This window comes from Capricornis sumatraensis, chromosome 4, assembly GCF_032405125.1.
Source record: "Capricornis sumatraensis isolate serow.1 chromosome 4, serow.2, whole genome shotgun sequence".
Lineage (NCBI taxonomy): Eukaryota > Metazoa > Chordata > Mammalia > Artiodactyla > Bovidae > Capricornis > Capricornis sumatraensis.
This window is the reverse complement of record NC_091072.1, coordinates 97844748-97865193: the sequence shown is the minus strand read 5'-3', so window position 1 is coordinate 97865193 and position 20446 is coordinate 97844748.

The window sequence follows — 20446 nt, the reverse complement described above, 5'->3', positions numbered from 1 at the left end:
GAGAAAAATGGAAAAGTGAAACACTAATTATAGAACATTAATTGTAGGGCACTTATATATAAATATATATATGTATATTATATATGTTGCAAGGTGGGTTTATTTATTTATTTATTTATTTTATTTTTCTTTTACTTTACAATACTGTATTGGTTTTGCCATACATTGACATGAATCCACCACGGGTGTACATGCGTTCCCAAACATGAACCCCCCTCCCACCTCCCTCCCCATAACATCTCTCTGGGTCATCCCCGTGCACCAGCCCCAAGCATGCTGTATCCTGTAAGGTGGTTTTTCTTAAAAAGCTTGACTTTTCAGCTTTTTAAGGATCTAGTGTTTCAAGTGCATACCTCAAAAAAGGTTTTGAAAAAAGATATAACCCATTCATTACCAACATGATTTTTAAATTAAAATGTTATAGAAATGTGGTACACCCCTTAGTTCTCAGCTTTTTCATATATAAAACGGAAAGATAGGGCTAAGGTCTGAGTTCTGTTCAGTATTACATCATATGATTATTAACTGAATAAGTAAGTTACTTGATTAAGATAAAATATACTAAGATTATGTCATAATGCTCAGTGAAGGGATAACTCAGTCTAAGTGGTCAGGATCTCAAAAAACTATCTGCATGACATTCCAATAGGAAGTAGTTTTTTTGCATGTTTTCCTTGATCTTATTACAAGAAGATGCACTACACTCATTGGACTGGCAAAAAGAAGTACAAGAGAGGTATATGATATAGATGTGGCAATTAGCAAGTTTTACTCTAAGTCCTATCTCCAGTTTCCCTATGTGAGGTACCATAGATGGTGAAAAGAGATAGGAAACATTTCCATACACTTATGTGGAGTAATTTACAGCATATCTGAAGTGGAAATAGCAAAGTGCTGATATTGTTTATAGTATTATACCTTATAAGTAACAAAGGAGGGAATTTTAAATAGGAAGTAAAAGGAATGATGGCCTAGTAAACCAAAAATCAATATTAATTCTCACCTTCAGATGGGAGGAGAAACAATGTGAAAGATTCCCACCAAAAGCAAGCCTTCTGTGAATGTAAATTGTTTCAGAGTTTTCAATCTTTCCTAACTTAAGAATAATCAAAACGAAACCAGAGAGGGAGAAACAGAAATGCATACAAAGTTAAAAACATATGGGAACAAATGGACTTTATTATATATAAAGATGGTGACATAATCAGAAAAGAAAGACATTATTTCAAGTGATTTTAATAGCTTTTTCAACAGCTTTACTGAAGTAAAATTTACCTATAATAAAATTCAGTCAGTTTAAACTTAAATGTAAGTTGAATTTTATACACAGTTTACACAATGTACACAGTTATGTAATTTTTACCAGAGTCAACATGTAAACTATTTCCAAGTCAAAAAACTCCCTTGAATCCTACAAGAATCCAAGAATCCTTCAGCTCCTGACCACTGGTAAATACTAATAAATTGTCACTTCCCCTTTTACAGAATTTCATATAAATATAATTATCAATATGTTCTGTTGTGTGTGTGTTTGTGTAACCAAGACTGAATTTTAAACACTCTTCCTCACAGCAATACGTCTGCATTTCAAAGAAAAAACAAAACACTTTCTCTAGCACTTCTCTTGAAACTGGAGAGTATTTGACATTTCTTCTGACAAAATGTAGTCCACTGGAGAAGGGAATGGCAAACCACTCCAATATTCTTGCCTTGAGAACTCCATGAACAGTATGAAAAGGCAAAAAGATAGGATACTGAAAGATAAACTCCCTAGGGTGGTAGGTGCCCAATATGCTACTGGAGAAGAGTGGAGAAATAACTCCAGAAAGAATGACGAGATGGAGCCAAAGCAAAAACAACACCCAGTTGGGGATGTGACTGGTGATGGAAGTACTAAAGTCCGATGCAGTAAAGAGCAATATTGCATAGGAACCTGGAATGTTAGCTTCATGAATCAAGGCAAATTGGAAGTGGTCAATCAGTGAACTAAAATGGACTGGAATGGGCAAATTTAACTCAGATGACCATTATATCTACTACTGCAGGCAAGACTCCCTTAGAACTGGAGTAGCCCTCAGGGTCAACAAAAGAGTCCAAAATGCAGTACTTAGATGCAATCTCAAAAACGACAGAATGATCTCTGTTCGTTTCCAAGGCAAACCATTCAATATCACAGTAATCCAAGTCTATGCCCTGACCAGTAATGCTGAAGAAGCTGTAGTTGAACAGTTCAATGAAGATCTACCAGACCTTCTAGAAAAAACACCCCAAAAAGATGTCCTTTTCATTATAGGAGACTGGAATGCAAAAGTAAGAACTCGAGAGATATCTAGAGTAACAGGCAAATTTGGCCTTGGAGAACAAAACGAAGCAGGGCAAAGGCTAATAGAGTTTTGCCAAGAGAACGCACTGGTCACAGCAAACACCCTCTTCCAATAACACAAGAGAAGACTCTACACATGGACATTAGCAGATGGCCAATATTGAAATCAGATTGATTATATTCTTTGCAGCCACAGATGGAGAAACTCTATACAGTCAGCAAAAACAAGACCGGGAGCTGACTGTGGCTCAGATCATGAACTCCTTATTGCCAAATTCAGACTTAAATTGAAGAAAGTAGGGAAAACCACTAGACCATTCAGGTATGACCTAAATCAAATCCCTTATGATTATACAATGGAAGTGACAAATAGATTCAAAGGATTAGATCTGATAGACAGAGTGCCTAAAGAACTGGATGGAGGTTCATGACATTGTACATGAGAGAGTGATCAAGACCATCCCCAAGAAAAAGAAATGCAAAAAAGGCAAAATGGTTGTCTGAGGAGGCCTTACAAATAGCTGAGGAAAGAAGAGAAGCTAAAAGCAAAGGAGAAAAGGAAAGATATAAGCATCTGAATGCAGAGTTCCAAAGAATAGCAAGGACAGATAAGAAAGCCTTCCTCAGTGATCAATGCAAAGAAATAGAGGAAAAAAATAGAATGGGAAAGACTAGAGATCTCTTCAAGAAAATCAGAGATGTCAAGAGAACATTTCATGCAAAGATAGGCACAATAAAGAACAGAAATGGTATGGACCTAACAGAAGCAGAATATATTAAGAAGAGGTGGCAAGAATACACAGAAAAACTATTCACAAAAGATCTTCATGACCCAGACAACCACAATGGTGTGATCACTCACCTAGAGTAAGACATCCTGGAATGCAAAGTTAAGTGGGGCACAAAGAACAAAGCTAGTGGAGTTGATGAAATTCCAGTTGACCTAGTTCAAACTCTAAAAGATGACTCTAAAAAGTACTGCTCTCAATATGCCAGAAAATTTGGAAAACTCAGCAGTGGCCACAGGACTGGAAAAGGTGTTTTCATTCCAATCCCAAGGAAAGGCAAAGCCAAGAATGCTCAAACTACTGCACAATAGCACTCATCTCACATGCTAGTAAAGTAATGCTCAAAATTCTCCAAGCAAGGCTTCAACAGTATGGGAACTGTGAAATTCCAGGTGTTTAAACTGGATTTAGAAAAAACATGGGAACCAGAGATCAAATTGCCAAGATCCATTGGATCATTTAAAAAAAACGAGTTCCAGAAAAGCATCTACTTCTGCTTTATTGACTATGCCAAAGCCTTTGACTGTGTGGATCACAATAAACTGTGGGAAATTCTGAAAGAGATGGGAATACCAGACCATCTTATCTGCCTCCTGAGAAATCTGTATGCAGGGCAAGAATCAACAGTTAAAACCAGATATGGAACAACAGACATGTTCCAAATAGGGAAAGGAATACGTCAAAGCTGTATATTGTCACCTAGATTATATAACTTATATGAAGAATATATCATGTGAAATGGGCTGGATGAAACACAAGTTGGAATCAAGAGTGCTAGGAGAAATATCAATAACCTCAGACATGCACATGATACCACCCTTATGGCAGAAAGTGAAGAACTAAAGGGCCTCTTTATGGAAGTGAAACTGGAGAGTGACAAAGTTGTCTTAAAGGTCAACATTCAGAAAACTAAGATCATGGGATCTGGTCCTATTGGTCGGTTTGGTTAAGTTGCTCAGTCGTGTCTGACTCATTGCGGCCCCATGAATCGCAGCACGCCAGGCCTCCCTGTCCATTACCAACTCCCAGAGTTCACTCAGACTCACGTCCATCGAGTCAGTGATGCCATCCAGCCATCTCATCCTCTGTCATCCCCTTCTTCTCCTGCCCCCAATCCTTCCCAGCATCAAAGTCTTTTCCAATGAGTCAACTCTTTGCATGAGGTGGCCAAAGTACTGGAGTTTCAGCTTTAGCATCATTCCTTCCAAAGAAATCCTGGGGTTGATCTTCAGAATGGACTGGTTGGATCTCCTTGCAGTCCAAAGGACTCTCGAGTCTTCTTCAACACCACAGTTCAAAAGCATCAGTTCTTCAGCACTCAGCCTTCTTCACAGTCCAACTCTGACATCCATACATGACTACTGGAAAACCATAGCCTTGACTGGTCCCATCACTTCATGGCAAATAGATGGGGAAATAATGGAAACAATGAGAGACTTTATTTTTCGGGGGCTCCAAAATCACTGCAGATAGTGATTGCAGCCATGAAATTAAAAGATGCTTTGCTCCTTGGAAGGAAAGTTATAACCAACCTAGACAGCATATTAAAAAGCAGGGACATTACTTTGCCAACCAAGGTCCTTCTAGTCAAAGCTATGGTTTTTCCAGTAGTCATGTATGGATATTAGAGTTGGATATAAAGAAAGCTGAGCACTGAAGAATTGATGATATTTAACTATGGTGTTGGAGAAGACTCTTGAGAGTCCCTTGGACTGAAAGGAGATCCAACCAGTCCAACCTAAAGGAAATCAGTCCTGAATAATCATTGGAAGGATTGATGCTGAAGTTGAAGCTCCAATACTTTGGCCACCTGATGCAATGAGCTGACTCACTTGAAAAGACCCTGATGCTTGGAAAGATTGAAGGCAGGAGGAGAAGTGGACAACAGATGATGAGATGGTTGGATGGCATCACTGACTCCATGGACATGAGTTTGAGTAAGCTCCCGAAGTTGATGATGGTTAGAGAAGCCTGGCATGCTGCAGTCCATGGGGTTGCAAAGAATTGAACACGACTGGGGTCGCGGAGAGTCAGACAAGACTGAGTGACTCACTTTCACTTTTCACTTTCATGAATTGGAGAAGGAAATGGCAACCCATTCCAATGTTCTTGCCTGGAGAATCCCAGGGACGAGGGAGCCTGGTGGGCTGCCAGCTATGGGGTCGCACAGAGTTGGACACGACCGGAGCGACTTAGCAGCAGCAGCAGTGGCAGAGCGACTGAACTGTACTCAACTGGATTCTTATTCAAAGGGCTGCTAGTAAGTTACCATCACTCCCTCCTGAGATAAAGGGTGTTTTAGTCTGAATGTGGGGACTCTTGGTTTAGCCCCCAGTGTGTGTTTTATGTACATTCCCCTTGGATTTAGGAGCTGCTATGAAAATACCGATGCTGGCCCAAATTGTCATATTCCTGAAGCATGTACTGAAAATTAGATCCAAACAAAGATTCTGAAATATCCTGAGAAAGTAAATTGACTAGTCCTGAATTCTACAGTTTATTTTTCAGTCATTAAATTGTGTTGTACTCTTTGTGACCCCTTGAACTGCAGCATGCCAGGCTTTCCTATCCTTCACTGTCTCCTGGAGTTTTTCAAACTCATGTCCATTGATTTGGTGATGCCATTCAGCCATCTCTAAAGTTAATGGTGGTGGTGGTTTAGTTGCTAAGTCATGTCTGACTCTTTGTATCCCCATGGATTGTAGCCTGCTACACTCCTCTGTCTATGGGATTCTCCAGGCAAGAATATTGGAGTGGTTTGCCATTTCTTTCTCCAGGGAATCTTCCTGACCCAGAGATTGAACCCGGGTCTCCTGCCTTGCAGGCAGATTCTTTATCAATTGAGCTACAAAGGAAGACCAATAGTTAATGAACTTGTATAATTAAAAGAAGAGACCTAGATAGGAACTGTCCCATATACAGGCATAGGTAGAAGATGATGCAGATTTAGTTCCAGACCACCTCAATAAAACAAGGATCACAATAAAGTGAGTTAAAAATGCAGCTGTGGTCACTTTCCTGGTGATTGGGTCCCCAGTATTGTTCCTAAATATTGGGATTCCAATGTGCAAAGAGGGCTTCCCTAATAGCTCAGTTGGTTAGAATCTGCCTTCAATGCAAGAGACCCCAGTTCAATCCCTGGGTCAGGAAGATCTGCTGGAGAAGGGATAGGCTACCCACTCTAGTAATCTTGGGCTTTCCTTGTGGCTCAGCTGTTAAAGAATCCACCTTCAATGCAGAAGACCTGGGTTTAATCCCTGGATCGGGAAGATCCCCTGAAGAGAGGAAAGGCTACTCACTCCAGTATTCTGGCCTGGAGAATTCCATGAACTATGTAGTCTGTGGGGTTGCAAAGTGTCAGACATGACTAAGCAACTTTCACTTTCACAATGTGTCAAAGAGAGGGAACTGCTAGTTGAAACAATTTTCTATTTGCAAAGAGGTGTGCATATAAAAATCATGATTACATTGTACTGCAGTCTTAAGTGTACATTCAGTTCAGTTCAGTTCAGTCGCTCAGTCATGTCTGACTCTTTACGACCCCATGAATCGAAGCACACCAGGCCTCCCTGCCTGTCCATCACCAACTCCCAGAGTTCACTCAGACTCATGTCCATCGAGTTGGTGATGCCATCTAGCCATCTTATCCTCAGTTGTCCTCTTCTCCTCCTGCCCCCAATCCTTCCTAGCATCAGTCTTTTCCAATGAGCAACTCTTCGCATGAGGTGGCCAAAGTACTGGAGTTTCAGCTTCAGCATCATTCTTTCCAAAGAAATCCCAGGGCTGATTGCTTTTAGAATGGACTGGTTGGATCTCCTTGCAGTCCAAGGGACTCTCAAGAGTCTTCTCCAACACCACAGCTCAAAAGCATCAATTCTTCGGCGCTCAGCTTTCTTCACAGTCCATCTCCCACATCCATACATGACCACTGGAAAAATCATAGCCTTGACTAGGTGGACCTTAGTCGGCAAAGTAATGTCTCTGCTTTTGAATATGCTATCTAGGTTGGTCATAACTTTTCTTCCAAAGAGTAAGCGTCTTTTAATTTCATGGCTGCAATCACCATCTGCAGTGATTTTGGAGCCCCCAAAAATAAAGTCTGACACTGTTTCCCCATCTATTTCCCATGAAGTGATGGGACCAGATGCCATGATCTTCGATTTCTAAATGTTGAGTTTTAAGCCAACTTTTTCACTCTCCTCTTTCACTTTCATCAAGAGGCATTTTAGTTCCTCTTCACTTTCTGCCGTAAGGGTGGTGTCATCTGCATATCTGAGGTTATTGATATTTCTCCCAGCAATCTTGATTCCAGCTTGTGTTTCTTCCAGTCCAGCGTTTCTCATGATGTACTCTGCATAGAAGTTAAATAAGCAGGGTGACAATATACAGCCTTGACGTACTCCTTTTCCTATTTGGAACCAGTCTGTTGTTCCATGTCCAGTTCTAACTGTTGCTTCCTGACCTGCATATAGGTTTCTCAAGAGGCAGGTCAGGTGGTCTGATATTCCCATCTCTTTCAGAATTTTCCACAGTTTATTGTGATCCACACAGTCAAAGGCTTAGCATTGTCTAAAAAAGCACATGCCTTAATTCAAAAATAGTTTATTACCTAAAAATACAAAATATTAACCATCACATCTGAACCTTTAGTGAGTTTTAATCTTCTTGTTGGTGGAGCGTCTTACCTCAGTGTTGATGGCTGCTGACTGATCGGTTCAACTGAATGCTGGAGTGGTGTTGGCACTTCCTGCAATAAGATGACAAAGAAGTTTGCCACATCAGTTGATGCTTCCATTCACCAGTGAGTTCTCAGTAGCATGTAGTGCTGTTTGATAGCATTTACCCATAGTTGAACTTATTTTGAAATTGAAGTTAATGCTCTCAAAACCTGCCACTGCTTCATTGACTAATTTTATGTAATATTCTAAATTTTTGTAGTCATTTCAACAATCTTCATAGCATTTTCACCAGGAGTAGATTTCATATTAAGAAAACACTTTCTTTGCTCATCTGTAACAAGCAACTCCTCATTCATTCAAATTTTATCATAAGATTGCAGCAATTCAGTCACATCCTCAGGCTCTACTTCCAATTGTAGTTCTCTTACTATTTCCACCAAATCGGCACTTACTTCCACCACTGAAGTTTTGAACCTCTCCAAGTCATCCATCCAAGCCAGGCTTCAACAATACATGAACTGTGAACTTCCAGATGTTCAAGCTGGTTTTAGAAAAGGCAGAGGAACCAGAGATCAAATTGCCAGCATTTGCTAGATCATCACAAAAGCAAGAGAGTTCCAGGAAAAAAAACATCTATTTCTGCTTTGTTGACTATGCCAAAGCCTTTGACTATGTGGATTACAATAAACGGTGGAAAATTCTGAAAGAGATGGGAATACCAGACCACCTGACCTGCCTCTTGAGAAATCTGTATGCAGAGCAGGAAATAACAGTTAGAACTGGACATGAAACAACAGACTGGTTCCAAATAGGAAAAGGAGTACATCAAGGCTGTATATTGTCACCCTGCTTATTAAACTTCTATGCAGAGTACGTCATGAGAAACGCTGGACTGGAAGAAACACAAGCTGGGATCAAGATTGCCAGGAGTAATATCAATAATCTCAGATATGCAGATGACACCTCCCTTATGGCAGAAAGTGAAGAGGAACTAAAAAGCCTCTTGATGAAAGTGAAAGAGGAGAGTGAAAGAGTTGGCTTAAAGCTCAACATTCAGAAAACGAAGATCATGGCATCCAGTCCCATCACTTCATGGGAAATAGATGGGGAAACAGTGGAAACAGTGTCAGACTTTATTTTGGGGGCTCTAAAATCACTGCAGATGATGAGTACAGCCATGGAATTAAGATGCTGACTCCTTGGAAGGAAAGTTATGACCAACCTAGACAGCATAATAAAGCAGAGACATTACTTTGCCGACTAAGGTCTGTCTAGTCAAGGCTACAGTTTTTCCAGTAGTCATGTATGTATATTAGAGATGGGCTATAAAGCAAGCTGAATGCTGAAGAATTGATGCTTTTGAATTTTGATGTTGAAGAAGACTCTTGAGAGTCCCTTGGACTGCAAGGAAATCCAACCAGTCCATCCTAAAGGAAATCAGTCCTGAATATTCATTGGAAGGACTGATGTTGAAGCTGAAACTCCAATACTTTGGCCATCTGATGCAAAGAGATGACTCATTTGAAAAGATCCTGATGCTGGGAAAGATTGAAAGTGGGAGGAGAAGGGAATGACAGAGAATGAGATGGCTGCATGGCATACTGACCCAATGGCCATGAGTTTGAGTAAACTCTGGGATTTTTTGATGGACAGGGAGGCCTGGTCATGCTGTAGTCCATGGGGTCGCAAAGAATTGGACATGACTGAGCGACTGAACTGAGCTGAATTGAACTAAACTGAACTGAGGTCATCCATGAAGTTTGGAACCTACTTCTTCCAAACTTCTGCTAATGTTGATACTTGGACTTCTTTCCATGATTCACAAATATCCTTAATCACACCTAGAAGGTTGAATACTTTCTAGAAGGTTTTCAATTGACTTTCCCCAGATTCATTAGAGGAATCACTATGTATAGTAGCTATAGCCTTATGAAGTGCTTTAAGTAAGACTTGAAGTTGAAATGACTCCTTGATTCATTAGTTGCAGTACAGGTGTTGTGTTAGCCAGCAAGAAAACACCATTAATCTTGTACATTTCCATCAAAGCTCGTGGGTAACCAGGTGCATTATTAATGAGCAGTAGTAATTGAAAGAAGCAGTGGGTCTCAAAAGTGGGCTGAAAATATTCATAAACCATGTTGTAAACAGATGTGTAGTTATTATTATACTGGAAGAAGAGGCCATTTAGGACTTTCATAGCTCAGGAAGAGAAGTCAATACCTGATTTCAGGGCTTCCAAGAGCAAACTGACTCTCTTGTCAGGGTCTAAGGCAGCTTGTGATTGTATATTGAAGCCAGTGCTTATTTGCAGGACTTCCTGGAGGCTCAGACAGTAAAAAAAATCTGCCTCCAGTAAGAAGACAAGGGTTCAATCCCTGGTTTGGAAGATCCCCTGGAGAAGGGAATGGCAACCTATTCCTGTATTCTTGACTGGAAATTTTCATGGACAAAGGAACCTAATGAGCTATAGTCTGTAGGGTCACAAAGAGTCAGACAGGACTGAGTAACTAACACTTTTGCAACAATGTTTATTTACCATTCTGCAAACCTTAGGGTTTTTGCATAACATATAACACTCCAAACAATTAAAATAATAACATCAAAATTCTGTGATCACAGATCACCACAGAATAATGATGAAAAATTTGAAGTATTACATGAATTACCAAAATGTGACATGCAGAAGTGAGGAAATGCTGTTGGAAGATAGCACAAATAGGTTTCAATTAGTGAAAAATACAATATCTACAAAGTGCAATAAAGTGAAGTGTAGTAAAATGAGTTATGCCTGTATGGAACTCTGCTAGAAGTAGGGCAAATTTCTGAAATGCAGTGGACCCAGAGGCTAAGAGCAAATAGTAAAGTAAGAGAAGCCATTGTTTTTAAATCGGCTTTGTCACTTGCTGATATTGTGACTCTTGGCATTTACTAAAACCTTACTAAAGTTTAGTTTCCTTGTTTACACATGTGGACTGTCATAACTGTCTTATAGGACTTAAAGGACCAAATGAAAGTACTTGAAGTACTTTAATCAGTGCCTGACACATGGTAACCATTATATATAAACATATATATGCATATATAATATATAGTATAATATATGCATATATGTATATACATAATATATGCATATATATGCATGTACATAATATATGCATATATTTAAAGTTTTAGATTTATTAATGAGAGTAAAACATGCATTATTCATCCAAATAAATTGCTTAGATATCAAATAGTCATCTGATTCTTATCTTGTGTTTCGTAAGTGTAATGGCAGAGAGAGTAAAGTGAAATCTGAGAAAGCTCAGATCCTAAACTGACAATTTTACAATTGCATGTGGTGTGACTTATTATTAATCCTTTTTTGTTGTTGTTCAGTTGCTAAGACATATCCTATTCTTTGTGACCCAATGGACTGCAGCACGACAGGCTCCTCTGTCTGCCACTATCTCCCAGAGTTTTCTAAAATTCATGTCAGTTGAATCAGTGATGCTATCCAACCATCTCATCCTCTGTCACTCCTCTCTCCCTCTGCCTTCAATCTTTCCCAGCATCAGGGTCTCTTCCAATGAGGTGACTATTTGCATCAGGTGGCCAAAGTACTGGAGCCACAGCCTCCGCATCATTCCTTCCAATTAATATTCCAGGTTGATTTCTTTTAGGATCGACTGGGTTGGTCTCTTTGGTGTCCAAGGGACTCTCAAGAGTCCTCTCCAGTACCACAATTCAAAAGCATCAATTCTTTGGCGCTCAGCCTTCTTCATGATCCAATTCTCACATCTGTACATGACTACTGGAAAAACCATAGCTTTGACTATATAGACCTTTGTTGGCAAAGTATTAATCCTTAAATATTCTCATGTGATAAAAAAATGTAATATCTACATCATTCAGAATTAATTGACTCTTACTTGTTATTTTTGTATACAATTGTCTATGAGGATACAGAACGTATCTAGTGATGGCTATTGAGTCAGCCTCACAGTAGTCTAATTAGATGGCAACAATTTCATAACTATAATGTTATTTTGTGTAGTGAAAAATAATTTATTGAAAATGAAGAAAAATTTAAATGATTCCTATAAAGAAATTAAATTAATGTTAGGTACTAGAACACAGATGTTTTGTGTGCCATACCTATGCAACCATGTCATTAAATGCAACTCTCTAATTAACTGACATCTGTTTCTTGTTCAACTTTGAAATGATTCATTGAGACCATTTGCAGAAACAAGTAAACTTATATGGAAAAAAAAATGCTCCTGACCTTTTCTCTCCTTCTACTTCTTTCTACTTTATTAATATTTTTTAAACTGACAGACTGACAATGATACAGAATTAAGACATATCTGGCACTCCAAAGCCCTTCTATCTTAGGTCTGAGCTTCAGATCCTGTAAAATAAAAGTTTCCATGATAAAATCAATAACACTAAATAATATTAAGCCATGAAAAACAGGTTGCTATAACTTGGGATGATAGTCAATTAATTTTAGAAGTAAAGCAGATGAGCTAATTTTAGACTAGCCCTGAAGCTCAGATTCTATTTATCAAAAGTATTAATATTTAAATTTAATTAAACAATATCATTGCACATATATCTATTAGAAAGATAGCTACATTGCAGTAAACCAGAAGAAAAACAAGGGCTTTGAATAAGAGAATTATTCAAACTCTAATTCTGAAACCAACATTGTAACTTTGCTAGTTAGCATCTCTGAATTCCATTTTGCTGACACATAAATGGTCATAATATTAAGAACAACATCAAGGGATAGAGTGAAGAGTGACATACATGCTGTTTGCATCTGCCACCATGGTATATTATTGATAATAGATGCTTAATAAGTTAAAATTTAAAATTTTATTACTTCTCTAGTACTTTAGAATATGCTTCTTACATATTGGTGATTTCCCACATTAACCATCTATTTTGTTATGATAAAAGCCAGAAATTTTGAATTGTTAGACTCTCATATTTAAGGATGGGTGTAAGTACTCAGGTAGTAAAAAATCTGTCTGCAATGTAGGAGACCCAGGTTTGATCCCTGGGTCAGGAAGATCCACTCCAGTACTCTTGCCCAGAGAATTCCACGGACAGAGGAGCCTGGTGGGCCACAGCTCAGAGAGTTGCAACGAATGGGACTGAGTAATTAACACTTTTCACCACCTCAGTTTTTCATAAGTACTAGATATCAGGCAGGAGATCAGCCGAGCAACAGAGAGCTGTGTTGCCAGATTTAGAAATAGTTGATTAAAACAACAAGTCAAAAATAAAAGTAATAGTCAAGCCTTTGATCTCTTACTGAAATAGTATAATCAACATCTAAACCAGAGAAAGCACAAATTTCTCCCATCCCCTCCTGCTTTCATTTTCCGTCAAGAATGGCATGGAGGTCAAAGGAGGTAGACAGTATAGATGTGTGGATGTCTGCTATAGAGAAGGTCTCTGCAGCGGTATGAACCTAGGATGGTGAGGAGAAAAAACTAGGAGTGGAGATGTACTGAGTTTTGACTCAGAGTGAAGAAAACTGAATTTAGGTTTCCTCTTTATCCCTTCTCTCAATAAGGAGATTTCAGAACAGGAACGGAGAAGGCAATGGCAAACCACTCCAGTACTCTTGCCTGGCAAATCCCATGGACAGAGGAGCCTGGTAGGCTGCAGTCCATGGGGATGCTAAGAGTCAGACACGACTGAGCAACTTCACTTTCACTTTTCACTTTCCACTTTCATGCATTGGAGAAGGAAATGGCAACCCACTCCACTGTTCTTGCCTGGAGAATCCCAGGGACAGGGGAGCCTGGTGGGCTGCCTTCTATGGGGTCGCACAGAGTCGGACACGACTGAAGCGACTTTGCAGCAGCAGCAGAACAGGAAGGCCTCTGTTCAGTATCCAGATAAAATGGACTCCAAATGAAGGTGTATGAACTAAGAATGCAGATATGCATATGAGCAAGGCCGGCCAGAAGTACCCAAGTCCTTGACTGCAACTCCCTTCAAAGACTGTAGTTCACGGCTTGTCCACAAGCCAGGTGTGTAAAAGGAAGCTTTTTCCCTGTGAGGTTGCAGGTTAAGCCTTTGTCATTGACACTGGTGGGGTCTGAAAAATCACAGACAGAATTTTGGCCTGGAGCTGAACTCTTCACTGGGACTGGATCCTTCAATCAGGTAAATTCAAAGGATGCTTAGATATAGACTTGACACAAGTGAAGAGGCGGTCTTATTTGGGTTGAGGTTGGGAGCAGTATTTTTCCTTTCAAACTCAGTTGACGAACTAGCTAGTTGAGTCGATGTGGTAGAGGTGAAGCTTCTTGCATTTGAACCTGATCATCCTCAATGCTGAATGAGATGCAAGCAGTGTTACCACTGGAGCATTTATAATTTAGGAGATTTCCATATCAAAGAAAACTGTATGTTAATTCTAGAATAAGGTCTTATGTGCAGTCAGCAGCAGAAGTATATATGTAGAATTTTATGATTCTGAATAGCTCTTTCTAGTGTCATTTGGTGAGATTTATTTACTTTACTTTTTAACATTAAAAATTCTTGGTTTATAAATTTTACAAATGAGGATACATGATATATTTATATATTGCGTTTAGGTCTTAGTGTAGTACAAACTCATACATATTTTAAAGTAGTGATGTCATAGCAAAGATATGAATGTACCTCCATTTGCATGAAGCCATCATGAAGAAAAGTGAAAGTCGCTCATTTTTTTCTGACTCTTTGCTTCCCCATGGACTATACAGTCCATGGAATTCTCCAGGCCAGAATACTGGAGTGGGCAGCCTTTCCCTTCTCTAGGGGATCTTCCCGACCCAGGGATTGAACTCAGGTCTCCCGCATTGCAGGCAGATTGTTTACCAGCAGAGCCACAAGGGAAGTCATCATGAAAAAGTGGATCTTAGAGTTAAGAACAGAATAACTTCATACTGCAAATGTCAACTCGGGAAATGGTAGTTTTTAAATTAAGTTTTTATCATGATTTAGATTCTTGTATGAATATTAACATTATCTTATTTAGAGATATTATATATTTAAAGATAAGTAAAAGTAATCTAAAAAAGAAAACAAAATGTCTCTTTTCCCAAAGAGCACAAGTTAAAATATATTGACATAATGTCAACAGGATATTCAATTTGCTGCACTTTTGCTGGGAAAACAAACAAATGCTGAAGATACAGACTGAATTTGGATTAAATAGCCACTGTCATGAAAGTTTTAGTCTTGTTTCTTAATGTTTACATTTAGGAAACTGGTAGAAACACTCTGTTTGATCCTTAGTGAAATCTTTATGTAAGATAGACACAAATCCCTAGCTGGTTTGCTATCTGAGCAAGATGGAACACTCCTCATATTGAATGATTTTATTGTGATCACTTCCTAGTGACATTAAAGTATGTTTTTCCCTACATGTAAGAATATACACTTAAATATTAATTTTTCACATGTAAACCCATGGCTGATTTATATCAATGTATGGCAAAAACCACTACAATATTGTAAAGTAATTACCATCCAACTAAAATAAATAAGTTAAAAACATATATATATTAACTTTTCTTTACTTTTAAAATATTTTTATTTTTTATTTCCTCCTCTTAAAATGAAAATTGGTCTGAAATCAAATGCTATTGTGTTAAGACAGGTCCTCTCTAAGAGGCCAGCAGGGGGTGCTGCTGAGAGAAGAGAGAGATCTTTCAGTATCATTCTTTGCAGATTTCATATGATGTATTATGACATAATATGGAGTTATAACCTTTTCTTTCTTTCAAACTTCCCAGTCATTGCCCTTGGGACTATTACAATGGCAAAAGCTTCACTGTATAGCCATGATCATTGTTGTTCAGTCGTTCGGTCGTGTCTGACTCTGTGACCCCATGAACTGCAGCATACCAGGTTTCCCTGTCTTTCAGCTTCTCCCTGAGTTTGCTCAGACTCATGTCCATTGAGTCAGTGATGCCATCCAACCATCTCATTCTCTGTTGTTCCCTTCATTATCACTATGATCATTACTTGCCTGAAAATTTGTAGCAAGGACAGAAAAAAAAAAAAAAAAAACAAGAGGAAAGATAAACACAACTCTTGTCCTAATCTAGATCAAATCAGGATAAGAATTCCTTAGAGGAACTTTGTCAGATTTAAGATTTCCTGGAGAATCTGGAGAATCAGCTCTGCTAAAATATAGCATGGATTCATGGATTTAACCCAAGTAACTGCAATTATGTCAACTTATTTTGCACATTGTATCCTTTATCCCTTTTCTCCAAAATAGATGATCCAATCACTATCTGAGGAGTTTCTAGCTTGCTAGCGGAGATTTTGGAGGAGAACATTCAGCTTCTTAATTAAAATCTGAAACTGAATATTATAACAGCTTCAGTGTTTAGATAGCCTCACTTATAACACAGGTGGGAGATTTCTTTGGTATACATAGATAAATTTGTAAAAAATTTTACCTATTGTACCTTGATAATACCAAATATGCTATTTGATAATACTGGCGTGTTCTGCTCTTTGCTGCTTTTGTATTCATTTGGCATTTCTGACTCTATTCTTGCATCGTTTTAGGAAGTAGGGCAAGGAACATTTCCTTCAGTTTTGATTCCATCCAATATTTTCAGAATTTGACAGCGAAGAATTTAAAGTTTAAAACTGGACCTGGAAGCAAAGAAAACAGTATTCTGTAAACTTCAAATACCACTAAGCTATTTCTTTCCTTTGCCATCTCATAGAGTTGTAAAAAAGAAAGGATTATGAACATATTTTGTAAATCATAAAAGTCTACATTAATTACATGTCAAAGGCAACAATTAATAGTTAATCCTACTCCTGCTGCTTCATTTGCAATTTCTAGAAGTCTAGAGTATGATATTTATCCTGTAATTTAGTAAAACATCCTAGTGTTTTACTAAATAACATTAAGAATAATTCCAGACTATTTTTGGAAAGAAATTATACAATATATTTTAAGATAACTGAAACTTTCTATTTTTGTTATTACATTATGGTTTTCTAAGTTCATTTAGCTTGTTCAATATAAGAAAACGTTTTAATTCCCCTACAAATTTGACTGATACCTTTATATTTCTGTCCTTTGATATCTTGTATTTATATTTTTATTTATATTTGTATATATCTTGCATTTATATTTATATTGTATTCATCTTGTATTTATATCTCATATAATCTTATATTTATATTCTTGGAGTAGGAAATAGCAAGCCAGTCCAGTATTCTTGCCTGGAGAAATCCATGGACAGAGGAGCCTGGCAGGCTATGGTTATATATCTTCTAGGTAGGTATTAATGTGCTAACATTTCCTAACTTTTTAACCATTGTAAACTTTTCTGTTAGCTTCCCTTTTCTACCTTGCCACATATTTATTAAGGAGTTTTGCAATCTCTCCCCCTACTTCAATTCACTAATCGAATGTTTGAAACAGTTTCAATGTAAAATGTTTGTTATAACTTTATAAAATAATTTTACTTTTATTTATTTTAACTTTATGTTTCAGATATTTTCTGTACCATCTTTAGCAATAATCTTTGTAACAAAATGTTTTACTCATATGAGGCAGTTAGATTTTATGCTAAAGTCTGCCTTGTCAAAGTCTTTGCATAATTCAAAACTATTACAATACAAGAGAGAACATGACAAAAATGGTGACTATCTCTGTATATTGGTACACAGAATAATATCTTGTAGCATCAACATAAACACTGCTTACAATCATTCCTCATTCCTCTCCTTTGGAATATGCTAATTTTAAAGATTTTTAGATTTTTGGATGCTCATTATTTCAATCTTTGTTGATGAAGTGAGATATATTAACATACATGTTTTTCAAATTATAAAATATAACATTCTCAAAATAATATCCAAATATGCAAAATGCTAAACAAATATATTATATTCAAGTATAAGAGTAAGGTATTCCTTTCAAATCTAAAATCATGTTTTTAAATTTTAAATAATAAGTTTAGTTTTATGCCACTTAAAACAATGCCACAAATTTATTTTCTTCCTTTACATGATGGTCATGATGGAATACTTAGTAATGGAGCAGCTCTTCTGCTGAAAGTAACTATAAAAGTCATAAAAATATTAGTAAATAAATTGTGATAGACAGAACAGTGGTTCTATAAAGATATCCAGACCCTAAACCCCCAAATCTGTAAATGTGTAACCTTACATGACAAGGGAATTTGCAAATGTGAGTAGACCAAGACGTGCACGTTGAGTAAGAATATTATCCTTTTAGATCTTCTGGTGGGGTCCAATCTAATTAAATGTGGGCAACTTTCTAGGCTGGGTTAGAGAGATGAGACAAGGAGAAGGAAGAGAGATGTGATATGAGAAGGACTCAACATATTGTTGCTTCTTGGATGCTAAAAGAGAGGAGCTGTGAGCCACATGATGCTGGCAACCTCTAGAAATGCTGAATAAGGCAAAGTGATGGATTGTCAACCCTGAATATTCATTGGAAGGACTGATGCTGAAGCTGAAGCTCCAATACTTTGGCCACCTGATGTGAAGAGCCAACTCACTGGAAAAGACCTTGATCTTTGGAAAGACTGAGGGCAGGAGAAGGGGGTAATAGAGGATGAGATGGTTAGATAGCATCAGCAACTCAATGGACATGAGGTTGAGCAAACTCTGGGAAATAGTGAAGGCCAGGGAAACCTGATGTGCTGCAGTCATGGGGCTACAAATAGCTGGACATGACTTAGCTTATGAGCAACAACAGCTAGTGAGGTGGATGAACCTAGAGCCTCTTACACAGAGTGAAGTAAGTCAGAAAGAGAAAAATAAACATAGTATATTAATGCATATATATGGAATCTAGAAAAATGGTATTGATGAACTTATTTGCAGGGAGGGAATGGAAACACAGATGTAGAGAAGGGACCTGTGGACACAGCAGAGGAAGGAAAGAGTGGGATGAATAGAGAAAGTAGTGTCTACATACATATACTACCATGTGTAGAATAGATAGCTGGTAGCAATGACATTACATGCACTACCATGAGTAAAATAGATAGCTGGTGGGAAGTTGCTATATAAAGCAAGGAGCCCAGCCTGGGACTCTGTGATGACCTGGCTGGGAGGGTGGGACATGGAGAGAGGGGAGGGAGGCTCAAGAGGAAGGTGATATATGTATAATATGGCTGATTTGCATTGATGTATGATAGAAACCAACACAACATTGTATTGCAATTTTCTTCCAATTAAAAAAGAAAAAAAAAAAAAAAAGATAGCTTTAGTCATCTTTAGCCCCCATGGAACTCTTCTGTCAGGGCTGATCAGTACTTCCCCCCAAAAGATGAATGATAACAATAGAATAAGAACCCTCAGGGTGAGGTGAAGTGGGAAGATAATTCAAGGAAAAAGACCACAGCCAAGTAGGGGTGAGAGGGCTTTCCTGATGGCTCAGATGGTAAAGAGTCTGCTTACAATGTGGGAGAACTAGTTTCAATCCCTGGGATGGGAAGATCCCCTGGAGAAAGGAATGAAAACCCACTTTAATATCCGGGCCTGAAGAATGACACAGAAGCCTGTGGGCTACAGTTACAGTCCATTACACTTTCACTTTCAATTTAAGGATGAGGCAATTAGATAAAAAGAGCTCGGACAAGGCTAGAGGATAGAATTGATCTCTACTTAGTTGAGAACATAGTTGACAAGGTATATCTGGGTTAGAACTAGTCAAAACTCCAAAGAGTTTCTGATTTTTATATCAGCACATTCCCAGAATAATTAGTACAAATGATTTGGGTAAGATAATAAATGGGAAAGAGACAGGGTAGAAAATCAAATTTACCTTAAAGTTTCCATATTTTAATATTTTGGTTTCAAAAGCCAAAGATAATTATTAGACAAATGATCTCAGCAGGAAACCAAGAGGATTGATATCAGTCTCTAACAGATTAATTAGCAAGAGATTTTTCTTCCCCTAGCTATGAAGAAAGAGAGAGAAAAAAAAGAGCAGAGACAGATTGAGACATCTGGGAGTCCTGAGAGTTATTGGTTCTCATATCCTGCTTCCCCAGATGGTGCAATGGAAATAACAAGACCCAAATGAGGACTATATGATATGTCAGGACAGATGGGATACCCAAGTCCTATACTTGGCATACAAGTAGCAATACAGTCATTTCCAAGTCCCATGGACTACATAGATACAGCAATAGAGATATTGGAATTTCAGGATTCTGGAGCAGTAGAACGAAGGACATTTTAAAAGCAACCTATGTAAAATGCCCTTTGTTCTAACCTAAAGAAAGCTGAGCGCTGAAAAATAGATGCTTTTGAACTGTGGTGTTGGAGAAGACTCTTGAGAGTTCCCTGGACTGCAAGGAGATCCAGTCAGTCCTACAGGAAGTCAGTCCTGCATATTCATTGGAAGAACTGATGATGAAACTGAAACTCCAATACTTTGGCCACCTGATTCGAAGAACTGACTCATTGGAAAAGACTCTGATACTTGGAAAGATTGAAGGCAGGAGGAAAAGGGGATAACAGAGGGTGAGATGGTTGGATGGAATCACCAATCCAATGGACATAAGTTTGAGCAAGCTCTGGGAGTTGGTGATGGACAGGGAAGCCTGGCATGCTGTAGTCCGTGGTGTCACAAAGAGTCAGACATGACT